This window comes from Crotalus tigris, unplaced genomic scaffold, assembly GCF_016545835.1.
Source record: "Crotalus tigris isolate CLP2741 ecotype Arizona unplaced genomic scaffold, ASM1654583v1 scf7180000017603.310814, whole genome shotgun sequence".
In the NCBI taxonomy this organism is placed as follows: domain Eukaryota; kingdom Metazoa; phylum Chordata; class Lepidosauria; order Squamata; family Viperidae; genus Crotalus; species Crotalus tigris.
The window spans coordinates 129,831-149,645 of record NW_024096506.1 but is presented as its reverse complement, the minus strand read 5'-3'; the positions used below and the strand labels follow the sequence as shown (position 1 = coordinate 149,645).

Genomic DNA, 19,815 nt, shown 5'->3' with positions numbered 1-19,815 from the left:
AATTATTAACCATATTGAATTTATTGGCCACATTTTGAAATCAGAGACACTGTAGTTTAGACATTTTTTTTCCTTCCACAAAATAGTATATGAATAAGAGAGATATGGCAGATGATTCTGAATTATTAGAATCACTGGTAGGACATGGGTCAGTAATATCCTTGTTACATATTATATAGTTAGGGAATGTCACTTACCTTCATTTTGATTATATTCACTGATTCACTACTATACAGATAACCATAAATTAGTTCTTAGTTAAACTCTTTGACCTGCTTAGCAAGAACTCAAAGCCATAAAATAGCCTCTAGGAACCAACTCCTATAGTTTCTGACAGTTGGCCGTGCCACTGGAGAAGATAAGGCCCAAAGGCTGGGAAATTTTGAATTTAGTCATATTTGTATATGACTTTGGCTGCTTAATTTTTTAAAGCCAGTTACTGCACCTCTGAGAACATTAAGAAGGCTTTTTGAAAAGAAAACAAAGTGTGCCCATCATTCCATTAGATTTAACGATCAGATCTTCTTTCCAGGGAACAGCTATTCAGAGGATAAGACGTATTTAACACAGAATATCTCAAACTACAGCTCCCAGGATTCTTTGAGAGCTGGCTGGACTGTCCAATGTGTCCTTCATGTGGTAGAAAAGACTTACTGATTGTTTTAGGACTTGGCGTTTTCCATTTTAGAAATTAACCTTAATTGTCTTAGAGAATACTTATTTTTCGTTGTGAGCAGCAACATCACAAAGGATTTCCTTGGAGTTCCATGCAGTTTTTCGCTCCCCTAAGATAATATTACGATAGATAGCAAACTTCTTTCTTGGAAGAGAAAACCAGCAAAATCAAATTTAAGATCAATTACATTGCTGAAAGGCTACCATCTGAAACCAATTCACCTGTTTCATGCTGGGATCTGGGTGTTTGTTGAGCTGCTTTGCTTCCTGTACACTTTTTATTATTAAGCAAGGCAGCAGCAGCACTTTGACAGAATTTGACAGGCTTTGTGTCAAATTACTGATAAGGTTACTTTTTTTTGTTATTAAACATGACTAAGAAAACCAAGCATAGCAAATTCCTAACATTCCAAACTTGAATTCATGTATTCTCCACTGTTGCTATCATCTCGTTCAGTTCAGGCAATAGATAGGTCATGTGGTTTATAGGGCTTGGTTTTTAATTTTTATTTATTTACACCCCATGTTTATTATTTTTGTAAATAACCCAAAGTGGTGAATGTATTTAATATTCCTTCTTCCTCCTATTTTCCCCACAACAACAATCTTGTGAGGTGGGATGGGCTGGGAAAGAGTGATTGACCCAAAGACACCCAAGCTGATTTTCATTCCTAAGGCAGGACTAGAACTTGCCATTTCCTGGTTTCTAGTCTGGTGCCTTAACCCACTAGACCAGTGGTTCTTAACCTTTCTAATGCCGCGACCCCATAATACAGTTCTCCATGTTGTGGTGACCCCCAACCACTTATACATCAGCAGGTGCCAGGGGTGTGGCCAAAGAAAAGGGGGGAAAAATGGCAGACAGCCTTGTTTGGCAACCCCCGTGAAATGGTCGTTCGACCCCAAATGGGCTCCCAACCCACAGGTTGAGAACCACTGCACTAGACCAAACTGACTCTTTCTTATATCTAGAAAACTAGAAAAGTGAAAGATAATTTATTCTAATTCTGGAAGCTTGTTTTCCTCATTATTAAACCCAAGTGGTTTTTATTTTAATAAAAAAGGGTTGCATTTTACTCCTTTGACAAGTGATAAAGTGAAAAAGATGATCCAGCAATTTAAATTAGCAGTAAGACTCATTAAAAAAATGCTAATTTTTGCACTTTGTAACTATCCATTGATTCTTATTCAGGTCATTTTGATTCTCTAAATATATTCTCTATTAGTTATTATTGCTTCTCTGCTGGCTTCTGAAACCATAATACTTTCAACCCAATAGCAGCAGAGTTTCTATTTACACAGAGTTAAATCTTAATTATTTAGCATAGTATTAATATCCCCTCTCAGCCCACTAACCCCAGAAGCTGATATTATCACAGGTGGAACTGAAATGAATCTTTATGAATAGCTACAGGACAATTTTACAATTAAAAGTTTGAAGAATGAGGGAAGGATACACTCTTTCCGTAGCATCTATTTTTCAAGATGTCAATTTATTTTATTTTCAGTAATAAAAGCAATAAAAGTACCCCCTCTCTATCACCCTTGCAAGCAATCCTTATATCTATGGAGATTCTCAGTCATTCAGGTCATGGTTGTCCCAAAGGTGCTTTTTCAAGAGGCAACTGGACTTTCTTGTTTTTCTTTGAAGACCTTTCACTTCTCATCCAAGAAGCTTCTTCAGCTCTTACTGGATGGTGGGGAATGGAAGGATTTATGTTCCTTGCAGACAGCTGGTCATTTTGCATTCTTTTAGAGCAGTGTTTCTCAACCTTGACAGTTTTAAGGCATGTGGACTTCAACTCCCAGAATTCCACAGCCAGCATTGCTGTCTGTGGAATTCTGGGAGTTGAAGTCCACATGCCTTAAAATTGTCAAGGTTGAGAAACACTGTTTTAGAGAGTCATTGGGACCATTTGGCGGTTTATCTGTGTCCTCAGGGTTATCTGAAGCTTCTTGGATGAGAAGCGAAACATCTTCAAAGAAAAACCCAAAAGTCCAGTTGCATCTCAAAAAAGCACCTTTAGGACAAGCAATCCTTATACTTTTGTTGATAAATACATTAAACAACCAAGGAGACTTCACACTTCCATGTCTTAGTCTTTGCTCAATATTGACCTATTTGCCAATCATTCCATTTACTCTAATGCACACTATACTTTCATCATATACCAGTCTTGTCTCATTCAGCACCAACCTTTAACTGTATTTGCACAAAACATTTCCAGTATTTGAGCCTCTTCATGATATGATAGTAGAATAGAATAGAGCTGGAACGGACCTTGGAGGTCTTCTAGTCCAGCCCTCTGCTCAAGCAGGAGAACCTATTCCATGTCAGACAGTCTCTTCTTGAAAATTTCCAGTGATGGAGCGCTCACAATTTCTGGAGGCAAGCTGTTCCACTGGTTGATTGTCCTCACTGTCAGGAAGTCTCTCCTTAATTTCAGGTTGCTTCTCTCTTTGATCAGTTTCCAACCATTGTTTCTTGTCCTTCCCTCTGGTGCTCTGGTGAACAACCTAACCTCCTCTTCCTTGTGGCAGCCCCTCAGATACTGGAATACTGCTATCATGTCTCCCCTATTTCTTCTTTTCTTTACACTAGCCAAACCCAAGTCCTGCAGCCATTCTTTCTATGTTTTAGTCTCCAGGCCTTTGATCATCTTAGTTGCTCTTCTCTGAATTTTTTCCAAACTCTCAACATCTTTTTTGTGATATGGTGACCCAAATTGGCTACAGTATTGGTCTTACTAAGGCTTTATAAAGCGGTACTAATACATCACATGATCTTGGTTCTATGCCTTTGTTTATACAACCCAGGATTGTATTATTGTATGATATTGATTTTGTAATTCAAGAGCCACTTCATCTCAGCCTGCTACCCTTATTGCCATTCCTGGGAAACCTGTTGGTTTTCCTAGCTGAAGTAGCTGGTTGAAACCATTGCCAAAATGGATGCCCAAGGAGGTGGTGAACACTTTTTCTTTCATAGGTTAAGTAAATATATTTTAATTGGAATTATTTGGGTCATATGATTTAGGGTGGCAGGTCACATCTGGCTGCAGGCCATAGGTGGCTGACTCCTGCTTTAACTGAACAAATATAAACTTTCTCACATTTATATATGCTTAATGATCTTCAGTTTCTCTTACATGTGTCCTAAACCAAAAGAACATGAAGCAGTTGCTTTACTTTTACCCCAAATAGTTTCGCTGCTTTTATTTTTAATTATGTTCATTCTACTGGAGGCTTCTTGCTTAATCTTCTTTACTCACTTCCTAATCAATATTTTCTTTACCCATAAATGAGTAGTTTATTCTTTATCAAAAATGATCTGCATTTTCACTGCCTCTTTTGATGTTAACTCTTCTTTGTTCCCTTAGAAAAATATAGATGCAAAGAATGTAGTCAATCTATAAACACTGTACATTTTTCTCACCTTCATTTATTTTATTAACTCTTAACTATTCTCTTGTAGCCATTTGTCTTAATTTACAATCTGCTCCACTTCATAACTCCAATTATCCTTTTTCATCCTTACAATAACTCCCCCCCTCTGTTTAAAGCATATTCCACATCTTCTCTCCTTATATCCATTTCCCCTTCATTCTGATGGGAGATTAACATATTTTCTAAGACTTTCTCTTTTCTTCTTTGATTCTAATTTCTTTCAATTGTTTTCATTTTCTTTCCAAATACCACACTTGGTATAACAAGAAAAAAAATATCTTTCACATACAGCACCTTTCATCATCTTACATTACTTCGCTCATTCTGCTAAACTTTCATCCTAAGCACTCAAATCAGTTATGTTTTTAGGATTATATTAATTTGTCTGTCATGTATACATATGAACAGATTTTCTTTTGAAACCAACAGGCCTTTTTCTCAGTAGATAAGTTTTTCTTACCATAACTTTACCATTGTAATTCATTCTTGTGTCTCTGAAAAGTCCAAGTTTATTTGGTCAGGTTCATGAAAATTCCTCCCCTATTTTGGGTGTATTTTCGTATGACTGTGGTTCAAAAAGACTTTATTTTAAGACTATTTTCATTGCTTTAACATGGAACATATTGCCTCAAATTGTGAGATGAGCAGCATATAAATATAATAAATAAATAAAATATATATCAATCATATTAAATATGGAAAAAATACAACCTAGAACTAAGGAGAAACTTCCTGACAGTTAGAACAATTAATCAGTGGAACAGCTTGCCTCCAGAAGCAGTAAATGCTCCAACACTGGAAGTTTTTAAGAAGAGACTGGACAGTCATTTGTCCGAAATGGTGTAGGGTTTCCTGCCCGAGCAGGGGGTTGGACTAGATGACCTCCAAGGTCCCTTCCAACTTTACTATTATTATTATTATTATTATCGATCATCGCACAGTCAGCCAGATGTTCAGACTGGATTTGGCATTTTGTCTACCTATCGAGTCCTTACCCAGGACCTGGGATAGGCAGATGTGGATGTTTGATGGTATTACAGATATCGTCGCAGGATGGAAGCAGTTCCTAGTAAGGCCGCCTTTTGCAATTGACTAATAGCAAATTTGTCAATGCCAATGGTGTTCAAGTGGTGCTCCAGTTGTTTTGGGATTGCACCCAAGGAGCCTATGACTATTGGTACTACCCTTGCTTGCTTTTGCCACAGTCTTTCTATTTCTATTTGTAGGTCTTTGTATTTTGTTATCTTCTCCAGTTCTTTCTCTTCTATTCTGCTGTCTCCAGGCACTGCCACGTCCACTATCCAGACTTTTTTGTCTTTCTTATCGACAATTGTTAAGTCTGGGGTGTTATGTTGCAGGTGCTTGTCTGTTTGAATTCTGAAGTCCCAGAGCAGTTTAATTTTATCATTTTCTATGACTTTCTCTATTTTATGATCCCACCAGTTTTTGCTTACAGGCAAATGATATTTTTTGCAGATCTTCCAATGCACCATTGTTGCTACTTTGTCATGCCGCTGCTTGTAATCAGTTTGTGCAATCTTCTTGCAACAGCTTACCAAGTGGTCCACTGTTTCTTCAGCTTCTTTGCATAGGCGGCACTTACTGTCTGTTGCTGTCTTCTCAATTTTGACTTTGTATGCATTTGTCCTTAAGGCTTGGTCTTGTGCAGCCAGAATTAGTCCCTCGGTCTCTTTCTTCAATTTTCCTGCTCTTAGCCATTGCCAGGTTTTATTATTATCTGCTTTCCCAGCTATTTTTTTCATGTATTGGCCATGTAGTGCTTTGTCTTCCCATGCCTCTATTCTGTTCTTCATTTGGTCTTTCTTGTAGGCCAGTTTGGTCTCTCCAGTAGTTAGTAAGCCTTCCTGATATACTAATTTCAGTGCATCTTCATCATTGTTCTTCAGATATTCTTCCAAAGCCATTTTTTCTTCTTCAACCATCTGATGTACTTGTAGCATTCCACGCCCACCTATTTGCCTTGGTAGATAAAGTCTATCAATGTCACTGCGTGGATGAAGGGCATGATTCATTGTCATTATTTTTCTGGTCTGCCTATCCATTGCTTTTAGTTCTGCTTGAGTCCAGTCCACTATTCCAGCTGTGTACCTAATGACTGGGATTGCCCAGGTGTTGATTGCCTTTATGGTATTTCCTCCATTGAGTTTGGATTTTAAGATCTTCTTCACTCTCTTGATGTATTCACCTCTAATCTTTTTCTTGACTTCAGTGTGCTTGATGTTGTCAGCTTGAAGGATACCCAAGTATTTGTAGTACTCTTCCTCATCCAGACTCTTAATGTTATTTTCGTGGGGCATCTTGATTCCTTCAGTTTTCACTATTTTTCCTTGTTTGATAGTAAGTGTGGCACATTTGTCCAAGCCAAACTCCATTACAATATCTTGGCTATATATACGGACAGTGTTGAGCAGCGATTCTATTTCAGATGATGTTTTTCCATACAGCTTCAGATCATCCATATAAAGGAGGTGGGATAGTCTGGCAGATGTTTTTGATGTTTGATAGCCATGTCCTGAGTTATTCAGTATTGTTGACAGAGGAAACAGTGCAATAACAAATAGTAATGGTGATAATGAATCTCCTTGAAATATTCCTCTCTTGATATTAACCTCTCCCAGCCTCTCACCATTGATCTGCAACTGTGTCTTCCATTGTGCCATCGATCTTTGCACAAATTTTCTGATGTTTCTACTGACTCCTGTTATTTCTAGGCACTTTATTATCCAATCATGTGGCAGAGAGTCAAATGCCTTTTTGTAGTCAATCCATGCCACATTCAGGTTGGTCTTCCTTCTCTTGCAGTTTTCCAAGATCATTTTGTCTATTAGGAGTTGATCTTTTGTTCCTCTGCTATTGGGGCGGTTTCCTTTCTGCTCAGGTGGAAAGAGATTGTTTTCAACTAGATGCTGTTGTACTGCATCAGCTACCACACCAGTTAGTAATTTGAAAGTTGTTGGTAAGCAGGTAATTGGCCTGTAGTTACCTGGTGTTGCCCCTTTTGCTGGATTTTTCATTATTAGGTAGGTTTTCCCAGTTGTTAGCCACTTTTCAATTTCTCCTCCTTGTAGTATATTGTTGAACTGTTTGGCAATGAGTGGGTGTATAACAGTTAGATGTTTCAACCAAAACCCATGCAGTTCATCTTCACCTGGTGCTGACCAATTTTTGATTTTCTTTGCTCTTTTTTCTACCATTTTTGTTGTTATTACTAGTTCTTTCATTTCAACTTCTGTTTTATTTGCATCCACCTCTTTTAACCAAGCCGCATCCTTGTTGTATTTCTTTGGGTTATCCCATATCTGCTTCCAGAACTGCACTGTTTCTTCCTTGTCAGGTACTGACTGATTCCTTGCAGTTTCTCCATTGATGGATTGGTAGAAACGTTTCTGATTGGATTGAAATTGGAGGTTCTGCCTATAGTTTGCAATTCGAGCTTCATATCTACTGATTTTCCTGGCTATAGCTGTTATTTGTTGCTTTATTATTTCCAGTGCTTCCTTGATCTTCCTTGTTTCTAAGTGGTATTTCTTGATTAGGTATTCTTTGGTCTTCTTGTTCTTCAGCTTCTTTTCTTTCATCTGTTCTAGCTTGCTTGCATGTGATCTTAACTTGCTGATCTTATTTTCTAGTCTAACCTTCCATTTTTCTGGTGCACTGTTTGTTTGTTTTTCTTCTTTGTTGATTTTGCATCCCAGGTATTCAGTTATAACTGCAGCTGTGCTGTACATTAGTTGGTTTGTTTCTTGCAATGAATTGGTGCTTATACTTGATATTGCAATATTTGCATCTTTTAATGCTTGTGCTAGCTGTTTCTTTGGAACAAGCTTCAATGCAGGTAGCCTTATTCTGTTGTTTTTGTGCTGTTCTAGATGCTCAGTTATTCTTTGTTTCAATTCTTTTATTTCTTTAGTTAGAGGGTTTTGTTCTTCCTGAGGTAGAGGTGCCTTGTTTCCAAATGAGAACAGTTGTATATCTCTGCTAGATTCCTTCACTGCCAACTCCCCCTGGTTTGCCTCTACATTCTGAATTACTTCTGGTAAGGCTTTGATTTCTTTGCCCTGGGTAAACCTTTGCAGTTCGTCCAATTCTGTTTCTGTGAATATTTTATTTCGTGTTATAAATCGGCGTTGATCTGCTAGTCTCTGTTCTGTTATTTCTGATTCTGGATGTTGTTCTTTCCAGAACTGGTGCATTCGTTTTAGATATCCTCTTCTTGTTGGACTTATTATTATTATTATTATTACTTCTAAGTATTCTCCATCTACACTCAAATGTAGTATCAAGCTATTTCTCTTTATCACTTCAGTTCTCTGAGTAAAGCAACAAGGACACAATTTTCTAACCCTTCATTTTCAAAAAATGTTGTCCAACTCAAAGTGAATTCTTTATATAATATGTCGGTTTTACATTCCCAAATGACTGCATTTCTCAAGTTAATCTGAGAATTAATCTAAAGAAAAATTGCATTATAAGAACAGGTTTCTGAATTTGTGGTATCAAAAGAATGAAAACGGCCAAACCTATTGGAAATGTTAGTGGTTTATAGCACCACAAATTTTAAACCCCCTGTTTTATTGGCATTGTCGTGAGACTCTATCCCTTTTATCTTTCTTGAAATAATACAGCTTTTTAAAAATGATGTGTTGGTATTTTCTAGTTTGATCATTCACATTTTGAATGGGTAAAGTTGTGAATTATTGTTGGAACTGGGTTGGCTTGAGAGAAACTGTCCCAATGTTTTCCAGCTGCCTTTCATGTCTAAGGCAGGACTAAAATTTACAGTCTCCTGGTTTTTAGGCCAGCACCTTAACCACTACACCCAATTGGTTCTTTACCATTTATCCTGCTTATATTTTAATTTGAATTTTCCAAATGTCATGGTTGTTCCAAATGGCAGCATTAGTTAAATTAATGATCTAGGCATTCTTTTTTTTTTTCCCCTGTTCCTGATAAGTGAAAACATAGCTAGGTTTATTTTAAGTTTATTCAAGAATGTTGGTTTTCCACATCCAGACAAAACAGTTCACACTGCCTGTTCATGCCATCACCCACATAACAGTTTACTAATGTGAAAAAGGTTACATTAAAAATAAATAAAAACTGCTTAAAATGCATAGTCTTACGCAGAGCCAAATGGAATCTGATTTGCCATCATGGTGAAAGGGGAGTTGTTCTGTTTATAAAACAGATGCAACAAACTGGATGAAAATGTGAGCCAGCTTTCAGAACAAGGAACAGACAAAAGATATTTGCAGTTCTACTATATATTTTTCTCTGTTTCTAATGTGCAGAAGCAAATATAGAAAATGTAACGTGTATCTGCAAAGTTTTGCACAATAGAATCATATCCATATCTCTGTTTCATTATATTTTTTAAAAAACAAGTTAATGGTATCATGCCAAATTAAATACTGGAGTTTTGCAAAATATAGAAGGAGTGCTTTGATTCAACAAAGCTACAACTGAATTATAGCAAATTTGTGAATTGCAAGAAGTACAGATCTTGAAGCAACCAGCTGAATCGGGTGATCCCAAAGTATTTCATATTTCTGAAGATCTGATGGTTTGTTTTTTTTTTTTTTTGCAACTTCTGGGGTGATGCTCTCTGAAATGCTATGTTGCATTTTCTCTCCCATATATGAAGAATGCTGATTGCAGAGTTGAATGATGTGAACATTACACTGACAGGAGTCATTAGCCAATGATTTTTATCCCCTCCTTAGACTCTCTTCCTGTCTGAACTTCTCAAGGGTGGTAAGGATGCCATTGATGTGGGCTTCATTTACTTTCTTTGCTTTGACTCCTTTCTCTAATAATAGTTTCTTAACTGTGGCTAGCTGTAAGCATTAACTTTACAGGTTTGTCCCTGTAACATCTCCGCTGTCATGGAGGCTTTGGATTCTGTGCCTTATGATGATGGGGAGCCAAATCCTGAGATGTCCTTAGAAGATGAGCAGAGCGCCAGTTGAACAGCCAACTGAGCAGGCAGAGGAGGTGGGGCTGGCCAGAAGCAGAGGAAAAGGCTGCCATCATTATGCAATGATGAAGACAAACTGCCACTCCCTCCCTTTGCAAGGGCACATAGAGCAGAGCATAGAAAAAAGCACTATAGGTCAGCAAGGCTTTTCGTGAGGAGGCAGCCCCGCCTTCTCAAATGAAATACACTAGGTTATTCTTTCTTAAGAGGAGCTTGGAGTTAGGACTGGTGTCGGAAACAGCCATCTGTTATTCTGATTCCTTATGCCTTGCCTTGCTTGCCTTGACTCATTTTGCTTTGCCTTGTCTCACCTCATCTCTCACCCTGTCCATTTGCCTCATGCTTTCAGAAAATGAGAAGTCCACAACCTCATGCCTTGGACTCCAGAACTGTTTGGCCTCTCATGTGCCTGGCTGTGTAGACTTGGAACTCTTATGCAAAATGCTAGACTGATGGGAACTTTGTTACTTTACGTGCATTGGCATATGGCTTTTAGTTACATGTTACATGTAAAAGTTTGTAGCTGCCTCTTGGGTGTGCACTAGCTAGTTGCACTAGCTTCTAGTTTCTTCACTTTTAAAGCCCTGCATGTGGACTGCTTTCCCTAAGGACATCTATCTGTTCTGCCAGGTCAGATAGGTGCACTCCTAATCTCTTCCCCTAAATGTTGCCATCTGATGGGAGCTAGAAAATGTGCATTTTCTATGGCAAGACCTGCCCTATGAACACTCTGCCTTATGAAATTTGACAGGCCACCATTTATTTATTTATGAGACTTATATACCGCTTTAAGTTCAAGCACTCTCTAAGCAGTGTACACCAGTAAGCAATGTATATATATATATATTTACATTGCCCCCACCAATCTGGGTCCTCATTTTACCTACCCCGGAAGGATGGAAGGCTGAGTCAACCTTGAGCCGGTGAGATTTGAACCACTGACCTGCTGACCTGCTGAACACAGTCAGCTAAAGTACTGCACTCTAACTGCTGCTCCACCTCAGCGCCTTTAGCCTTCTGTAAGGCTTTGAAGACCTGGTTTTTCTCCCAAATACTGATGGAAAGAGACTGACTGAGCCAGTTGAAGGAGTCAAATAGGAAATTAGTCTGGAATCATTACATTACAAGATCACAGCTCTGATCCTCTTTAAATTCTGTTAAACCTTATCTAGTTTGGCCAAGATGCAAACTGCAAGTCTGGGGAAATTTCTGTGAAATAGGCATGAGCAATAAAGTAGCTAATTGAGCTCTTCACATGTGGATCTGGCTCTTCTCTGCCGGGAAAAGACTGGATGACGGCATTTTAAAAGTTTGATTTGGGGCCACATTTTTGTTCTTTTGAATGTTTTATTGTATTAATTGGTTTAGCTTTATAGTTTTAATACAATTTTATATATCTTTTAATTTTTGATTGGGAGCCATCTAGAGTTGATTGAAAGATGGGGGCTGTATAAATGTTTTAAATAAACGAATAAACAAATAAACAAGCAAGCTGGATTCTCTCTTTTGCTAATGGACAATTACATTTCTGGACTGGTCAATTCCCAACTCAACTAGGAGTTCAGTTGAGGGCTCAGTGCTGGGAATGTACTGTGCCAATAAGATCCGTTTCTCCACTCACTATGTACTGCACCCAACTACTCTACTGAAGGTTACTTATTTCTTCTCCCCATCTGCATTTTTCTATCGGAGCTACTATTGAATAGTTTTTGAACGGTTGCCTCCTCCCTCCAGAACACCTTGGCTCCCAAGATATAGAGTGCCCTTAACTTCTTGGCATTTAATATCTTATTATTCTGCAAGGCTTTGGGCACTGATGGGAAAAGAGCTTTAGTTAATTAGTATTTGGGGGGTTGTTGGATTTTTTCCTTGTTGTAATTGTAAATCCAGGGAAGTAGGCAATATATAGAATAATGTATACTTGTATAAATGTCCTTCCAGAAGAGATCAGAATTTGCCAATGTACTCTGTTTATCTTGGCATCCCATTGATATGGTGGGGGGGTGTCCTTTATAGGAGGGATAAAGTTTTTCAACTCTGGGAGGTCCTCTGATGTGAGACAGCAAAGCCCATCTTCCCACAAAAGCTATCTATGGTTATTGTCTTGCCAAGCTGGCACCCCCAAATAGAAAATGTCTGGTGTTAGTTACTGGGTTGTATTTGGAAATTATTATTTTTAAATTTGGGGTGGACAATTCCTGCCTTAGTTTGGAACAACACAACTCTTCTTGGGACAGTTTAAAAGCTGCAGTGCCATGTGTTTCCATGCTATCTCTGCTTTAAAAGAGTTGCTGGGGGAATATTTAAAAATGCATTACAGTGAAGCTTTTGAAGGTATTTAACCAAAGCTTGCCAGAATTAATGTCCTCTAAAGAGCCTACTATTCTGCTGTTTTCATCGGGGCTGTCAAAAACTGAAACTGCTGCAGGCGTTTTGACATTTCCTCATTATAGCTGATGGACTTTTATTTAACTGACTCTTGAAGCTTGAAGCAGCTTGGATCAAACTGGTTTGCCCTTAAACCTCATATCATAAACCTGAATCAAACTATGTATTCTTTAAATTTCCGAATCTGAATTCAAGCTGAACAAAAGGTTTTTAAGTAGCAAAAGACTTTCATTAGCTTTGGTCCAGCAAGATGAAACAAATCCATTTTGTAGTTGTGTAATATGACTTTTTCTGCAAAGTTCTCATTACAGTTTTCTAAAATGATGTTTTGCTTCCCAAAGGAAGAACTGGAGAATGTTTATTACACTTGTTTTAAATATTTATGTGTGCACATCTGTATGTATATAAAATACATAAAATGAAATAATAAAGCAAGATTGTTTTACTGTATCTTAAATAACACACATTATTATTTCATTTATTCTAGGTCCATTGGTTATGACAAAAAAAAAACCTGACCAACCAGATTGTCACCTGGGCCTAACATCACTTTGGTCTGTGTTCAACACAGCACTGACTTGGTAGGTGGGCAATATCCAGTGGAGAAGACCTCACCATCTTGCATGGAAGGCCAAAGCAAGGATGGCAAGACACAAGAGAAGCAGATATGAAAATTGCCCAGCTGGAACTGTTTATCCTGGCATTTATCCTACATTTTGCTGTATTTGATTGTGCAAGATGGTATTCATCGATAGGAAGATGATGATGATGGTGGTGGTGGTAGTGGTGGTGATGATGATTTCTTTTATTCTAGGTCTCTTCCTGGCTGTTTTTGCCCAAGGAGGAATGCTTCAATATCATCTGCCAAACTGTAAGCAGAACTTACAGCAAGCTGTAATTAAAGATAGGAAAACTTCTCATATATTATTAGGTACAGTATATATAATGGACTATCTTTAAGGTCAAAGGAATTCTCAGACAGGTTATACTACATAAGAATATTCCATCAAATAATCAATTAAGAAATCATCCTCATTATCCCAAGTGGGACACGACCTTCATGAGGTTGTGGGGCTTGGGTACTTCAGGGAGGATGAGAGCTATGCCAGAGGTTCACCCATATTGGGCAGATCTTATCAGATGAGCCAGAAAAAAAACTGTCTCTCTCCCATAAACAATATGGTGGGACATAACTTACAGAAATCCATACCAAGATTGGTCTTCACCCAAGTCAAGAAGGACCCCAATAGGTGTTGGAGTTTATGGACATCTGGTGACAAATGGGCTGCAGGACTTTGGATTGCTGACTCAGCAACCAGGGCCAGCAGCTGAAGGACTACGGGAATAAAAGTTGCTTATCCACCACAACTATATAAAGATTGAACACAAAGAAATAATGATCCTTTATTAAAAAAGGAAAGACAAAACCAATAGTAATAGATGCCTCGGGCCCAATCCCAAAACAACAGCGTACCACTTAAACACCATCCATGTGGACAGAATTACTATCAGTCAGTTTCAAAAGGCAGCTTCATTTGGAACAGCTTACAATCCTGCACCATCAAACAACATTTGCCTATCTCTTGAGAAAGTGGATACAAAAGCCAGATCCAATGTAAACATCTGTCTGACCTTATGACCAATCATAATAATAATCAGAAACAATAATGAAAAATCTCTGCAAACACTGCTAAAAGGCACATTAAAACCACATGCAGGAAGAGTATGTAAAGAAACACAGCACCACCATGATCATCATCAATATATTGCAATGGTCAACATATAATTGGAATTGCTATGTATGGGTCCTAAATTGAAGTATTTTTTTTTCCTTACTGCTTCCCTGTTTACTGGGATGTAACTTGACAGATACAAGAAAATAAAGAAATCATCCTTGCTGCTTGCCTTCCTCTGCCCAACTATAACAGTCTCAAATGTAGAAGCCTTGGAGGCTGCTGTAGAAAGGTGTGCCATTTGTGTATTGAAACATTTCTTTAATCTCTCAACAGGATACATACTAAATCAATTTCCCAGACTCTTACCATTGAAAGGCTGGTAGAATCAGGGGAAAAAAATATATCCTGACATCACACGGCAGGGCCTGGTATGATTTACAATATATAAAATATTTTGACTCAGAAACCTTTTATTCTAGAAAAGGCCATTCTGGGCAATTGTAAATCATGACTCTTGAATAGTTCTGTTTTGATTATTTTGATTATTATTTTGAGTTTTGCTGGTTGTTCCTTTTCCTTCTTTCCTCCTTTTCCTTCTCCTCCTTCTCCTCCTCCTCCTCCTCCTCCTCCTCCTCCTCCTCCCCCTTCTCCTCCTCCTCCTCCTCCATCCCAGAGAATATTTCATTAGGGGCTTTTTAAAACACAGTGCTTTGAGGGAGCACATGGGACATGAAAATGTTCATGGGCTGTCATTTTCCAGCAGCCCTGAGGCAGATCAACCCCTTTTTACTTTTCCTAACAGTGTTTGACCTACAGTCACCTGACATGTATCTCTGTTTGCATCTTCCATTTCCTCATTTTCCCCCTCCCCAAACCTGCTTCACATCAGACAGCCTGAAAGGTGATTATTTTTTAAAAAATTTTTTTTTAAAGATGATTTATAGAAAAACAGCAGCTGCTTATTACAGGAATTACTCCCAAAGTCCTGCTGCTGCATTGCATGAAGCTCTGTTCTCTGCTCTAGTCAGCACTGCTGTCAGTCAAGAAGAGAAACTGCCATGTGTGGCAGACGGCCAGGTCCGCACAGCCATTTAGCCAGAAAACTGACATCAGCAAGAGTTGCTCGCGGAGGAATAGTCTGTTCTTTTCAGCCAGCTCTATCCAGGGAGTAAGAATAAAATTGTTCTCTCAGTCAGGCTTCTGCTATTTTAAAGAACATGGAGAGAAAGACGGCATTAGCCCAGAGCTCCTACTGAGGACTGCAGCACTTTTCCTGCAAGTTCTTCTTCACTTTCCAAACTGGTACATTTGGTCATTGTTGTTCAAAAACATCTGTCCCCCCACGGGAGAAAGCTAGCTGCCTGACTCAGTAAAATATGGCATTGTTCAGGAGACCAGTGCTGTGACTGAGATGTGTGACTGAGATATAAAGAAAAACGTTCATCTCACTACCTTTAGGATAAGGAGGACACCATTGTTCAATCAAAAGAGAAGAAAAAGATGAATCCATTATGGGAATTAACTATGAGTGTAGATAGGAGGTCTCATCTTGAATGCCTGCAGTGGTGGGATTTAAATATGTGAACAACCAGTTCTCTGTGTGGATGCCACTTCCGGAAGTCCGTTCTGGGCCTGGGCAACAAAAAATTAGCTACCAGTTCTCCTGAACTGGTGCGAACTGGCTGAATCCCACCACTGAATGCCTGTCAAGAAACCTGGGAGACTTGGTCAACCAGTGAAGCAAAAGGTGGGCTAGATCAGGGATCCCCAACCCCCGGTCTGTGGACTGGTAGTCTGCAGCATGCCAGAAACCAGGCCATGCAAACAAGCAAAGCACCATCTGGTGGATGCAGGCAGCACCTGAAACCAGGTCCCCTCCAGTCCACAGAAAAACCTCTCCCACGGAACCAGTCCCTGGTGCCCAAAAGGTTGGTGACTATTGGGCTAGATCAGGGGTGTCAAACTGCCGGCCCACAGGCTGGATGTGTCATGCCGAAACCGCACCCACCCCATTGCCAGCAATGAAAAAAAAGTCACAATACATTGTGACATGTTGAGTGACGTTGCGAGTTTGACATCTCTGGGCCAGATGGATACATAGCTTTGGGCAAGAGACATTGTTGCCTGAAGCAGGTCCCAAATGACCTTTCTCCCATCCCATTCCAAATCTTGTTGAATTGTTTCATCTCCCTCATGATTGTACCATGCAAGAGCCATGGTGGCACTGTGTTTAGAATACAGTAAGGCGGGCTACCTCTGCTGCCTGCCAGCTGCCTGCAATTTAGCAGTTCAATTCTCACCAGCTCAAGGTTGACTCAGCCTTCCATCCTTCCGAGGTCGATAAAATGAGGACCCAGATTATTGGGGGCAATATGCTAGCTCTGTAAACTACTTAGAGAGGGCTACAAAGCACTACGAAGTGATATAGAAGTCTAAGTGCCATAAATATTTCAGATCTTCAAGACAGGCCAGATTAAGAACCAAAATCATGAATGTTAATACTAGATTTATGATAAGGTTTCAGTAACTCTCTCAAAGAGTCAATGTGCTTTCCGCCTTCTTTCCTTTATCTTTGTGATAATTAGGGAGTCTTGTTTGACATGCCTACTTGGATTACAGTTTTGCCCCAGATTCAAATGCCTTTATCTCAAGGAATTGGTAGCAATTCTTCCTCCTATTCCCAATTTCTCTCTATTACAGAATGCTACTACAGACTTCATTACTGCTGATGTTGAGCAAATCAGGAGCCAGCTGAATTTATAGGTTTCACTGTTGAATGTTATTTTGTGTTAATTCATCTCTAAATTTTCAGGTAGACTTCTCTAAATCTGCTGCTTTCCGGATAGGCCTGGGATTGTAATTTCCCAGAATCCTTAGCCGTCGATGAAACAACCCTTAGCAAAAACTATCCCAGTCCACTAATGGACTGCCTTAGTTCAAATCTTTTATTTGCAAAAACTCCATTCATATCTTAAGAAATGCTTGCCATTGAGCATGGAATCAAAGCAATTGAACCTTTCACATTTCAAAGCATTTATTTGCCTTTCTTGCCTGGAAAATGTGGCTTTTCTCCTGTGCACATGTGTACCACTAATTGCTTTTTTTCCTCTTTAATGAGAACTAGCCATATGTTTGTTGGTAGAGGTAGAAATGCCATCTGCTGCATTTTGGGACAGGTAGTTTTAATTAAATTCCATTTCTGATCATGGCTGGGGTAGAGAGATATTGTTCATGGTTAGTTTTCAGAAAGAAAACTTCCATACCCATTTCTATTTTCAGTCATGTATCTGTTGCCAATGCATATGTGTACATTCAGTTATTTAGCGGTTTATTAAATTGTAACAACAATTTCGCCTGGATCTGCTCTGGAAATGGGTAATTCAATTTTATTTATAGCCAAAAGACTTTAAAGCAAGTTAGAAGCATAATCTAAACTTGGCATTAGATAAAACAGTTTAACAAGTAAAATAGTTAATAAATATTACATAATAGACTTAAAAATCCCAATTGATTGTTTTGTTACTAAAAGCCTTGCTTTTATAACCAGAGTTAAAATTATGGCTGTTGCCACTGTACATTTTGGATTTTTATCCTCAAGCAAAATTTATTTTCTCCAGATCTCTTCCAAAGGAGGGTGGGGGAGCTTCTCTGCCATAGGACTATTTAGTTTATCTATTATGTCATATGGCACTAATGGGTCCATGTATACTTTTGGGGGCATTTATCTTCCCTGTCATATCTGACATTCTTGCTTTAATTTGTTTTTCCATTAGAAAATCTAACAGTGACAGCTTTTCAAGTAAGTCTTAGTAGGCTTGCAAAATAAAATTGGCAGTACTTATAGACCAATCCTTTATGAAGAAATTTACCTGCTCAGGAGAGAATAAAGAAGATGAAATTAAAGGAATGGAGGAAATAACTTCACTAGTTTGCCATCGGGTAAATACTTGATTGTCAGCTCAGAAACCATTTTTGTTTTGAGTAGGTAAGATCCTTCTTGCCTGCCAGTTTGTTAGATGGCCTGTCACTGATTCTAAAAATTCCAAATGTATCAACAACACTCTCCCCAAAGTTACCTATCTAAGTGCAATCAAATAAAGATGTTTCACTTGTAAATAGAAATGCCTTTTAGCTATTTTTCCACAAAAGTTTGAGCTACTCAGGTGTTAAGAATATCTGATAGAGTTTCTAAAATATAATAAAATGAGTCTAAAAAGTGAAATGGGATGATATGAATACAAGCCTATTTCTATTATCCTGTGTTCTTTAGACTTTTACCACACTGGCCTTAGATTGTGATATTCACTGAATGCTGATCAATTTTTTGTTATTGTTGTTTCTCATAATTTTTGAGATTTTCACTGTTTTAATGCTTGTTAGTTAGTAATTCTAGCCATACTGAGCTATGACACATATCTAAAGTAAAAGAATATACTTATTGGAAATCAGCTTGACAAGTTATAGTTTTATAGCCTTGATCATCACATTTTTTCTTTAGAAATATTTAATAATGATGAATTTCTCTATTTGGATCAATATGATTTGACAGACTTTTCAATCTAACATTTTATGCAACGTAATAGTTGATACATATTTAAAAATCTATGAACAGGTCAGTATCATTACTTACCTTGCTAAATTGTCTCATTGTAGCTATATAAATTAATGAAAGATGTCTCTTTTTATTTTCCATTCAAGAGTGAGTACTTGGACTTCCGGTTCCGGATCGTGGCATCTCTAGTCGCACGAAGAGACTCGTCCTCTCATCGGCTAGTTTTCCCTCTGCTGGTAGACCCTTATGCGGGTTGAAAGTCACCCTGGAGGGTGCGATTCTGTCGACGAGGCTTCGCTCGGCTGCAGAGGAGTGGCAGCTCCTCCAGCTGTCCGAGCCATCTCTGAGGGCCAACGGAGAAGGAAGATTGGCCAGTAAAATGGCCGATCACCCAGCTGCTCCAAATTGCAAGTCAAAGAACATCTAAGCATTGAGAACCACCGTGGTGAATCTGGGTGAACTTTTTTGGGGGGCTCTTCTCTTTACTCTATTTTGCTTCTTTTTTGCCTGTGAGAGTTTTGTTGGAACTATTTCCCTGTCTTGAAAAAGCAGCTTTTATATGTTTGGGAAGAAAGGCATTGAACAAAGAATAGAATAACATTTTAGAGACTATATTTTATTTTCATCTGTTTTTGGGGTACAGAAAAAACTCTTTCTTAAGAGCTGTAGTATTACTTTATGCTTGAAGATTATTTCTTTTTTCACATCATATTTTAAAAGATAGAAAAAAGGGGAGGAAATGGTGTCTGGAAAAGATTTTTTTAATCTATTGAGGACATCTACTGGCAAAAACCTAATATTGCAACTTCTGGTTATTCTTTGGAGATGGAATAGACCTGACCTTCAAATTTTTTCAAGAGAAAAGTTAAACTGATGTAGCAGTGGGAATTGTGGGGGTGGATACTGCTCAACTTTTACTAAATACAGCCTCCACAAAAAAGGAAAAAAGAGACTCTCTTCAATTACTATCAATATGGAGAAAGCTCAGTTACAATTAAACTGCAAACTTATATTGGAAAAGATTTATGAGGCTACTGCAGAAATATGTGCTACAATAAAAGAGTTTATTACAGAATTAA

The 19,815-nt window shown here is 38.4% G+C and overlaps 1 long non-coding RNA gene across 3 annotated transcripts in view; it reads left to right on the top strand.

Annotated features, from left to right (window-relative positions):
- Positions 1-19,165, top strand: part of LOC120297258 — a 32,162-nt gene extending 12,997 nt beyond the window's left edge. The window contains exons 2-4 of one of the 3 annotated variants that reach the window (XR_005553751.1): positions 12,996-13,089; positions 13,323-13,379; positions 18,883-19,165. This is a non-coding gene — a long non-coding RNA (uncharacterized LOC120297258). Of the gene's footprint in view, positions 1-12,995; positions 13,090-13,322; positions 13,440-18,882 lie in introns of all 3 variants that reach the window. The other 2 variants (XR_005553752.1, XR_005553750.1) reach the window with 2 other exon arrangements.
- The last annotated feature ends 650 nt before the right edge of the window (positions 19,166-19,815 follow it).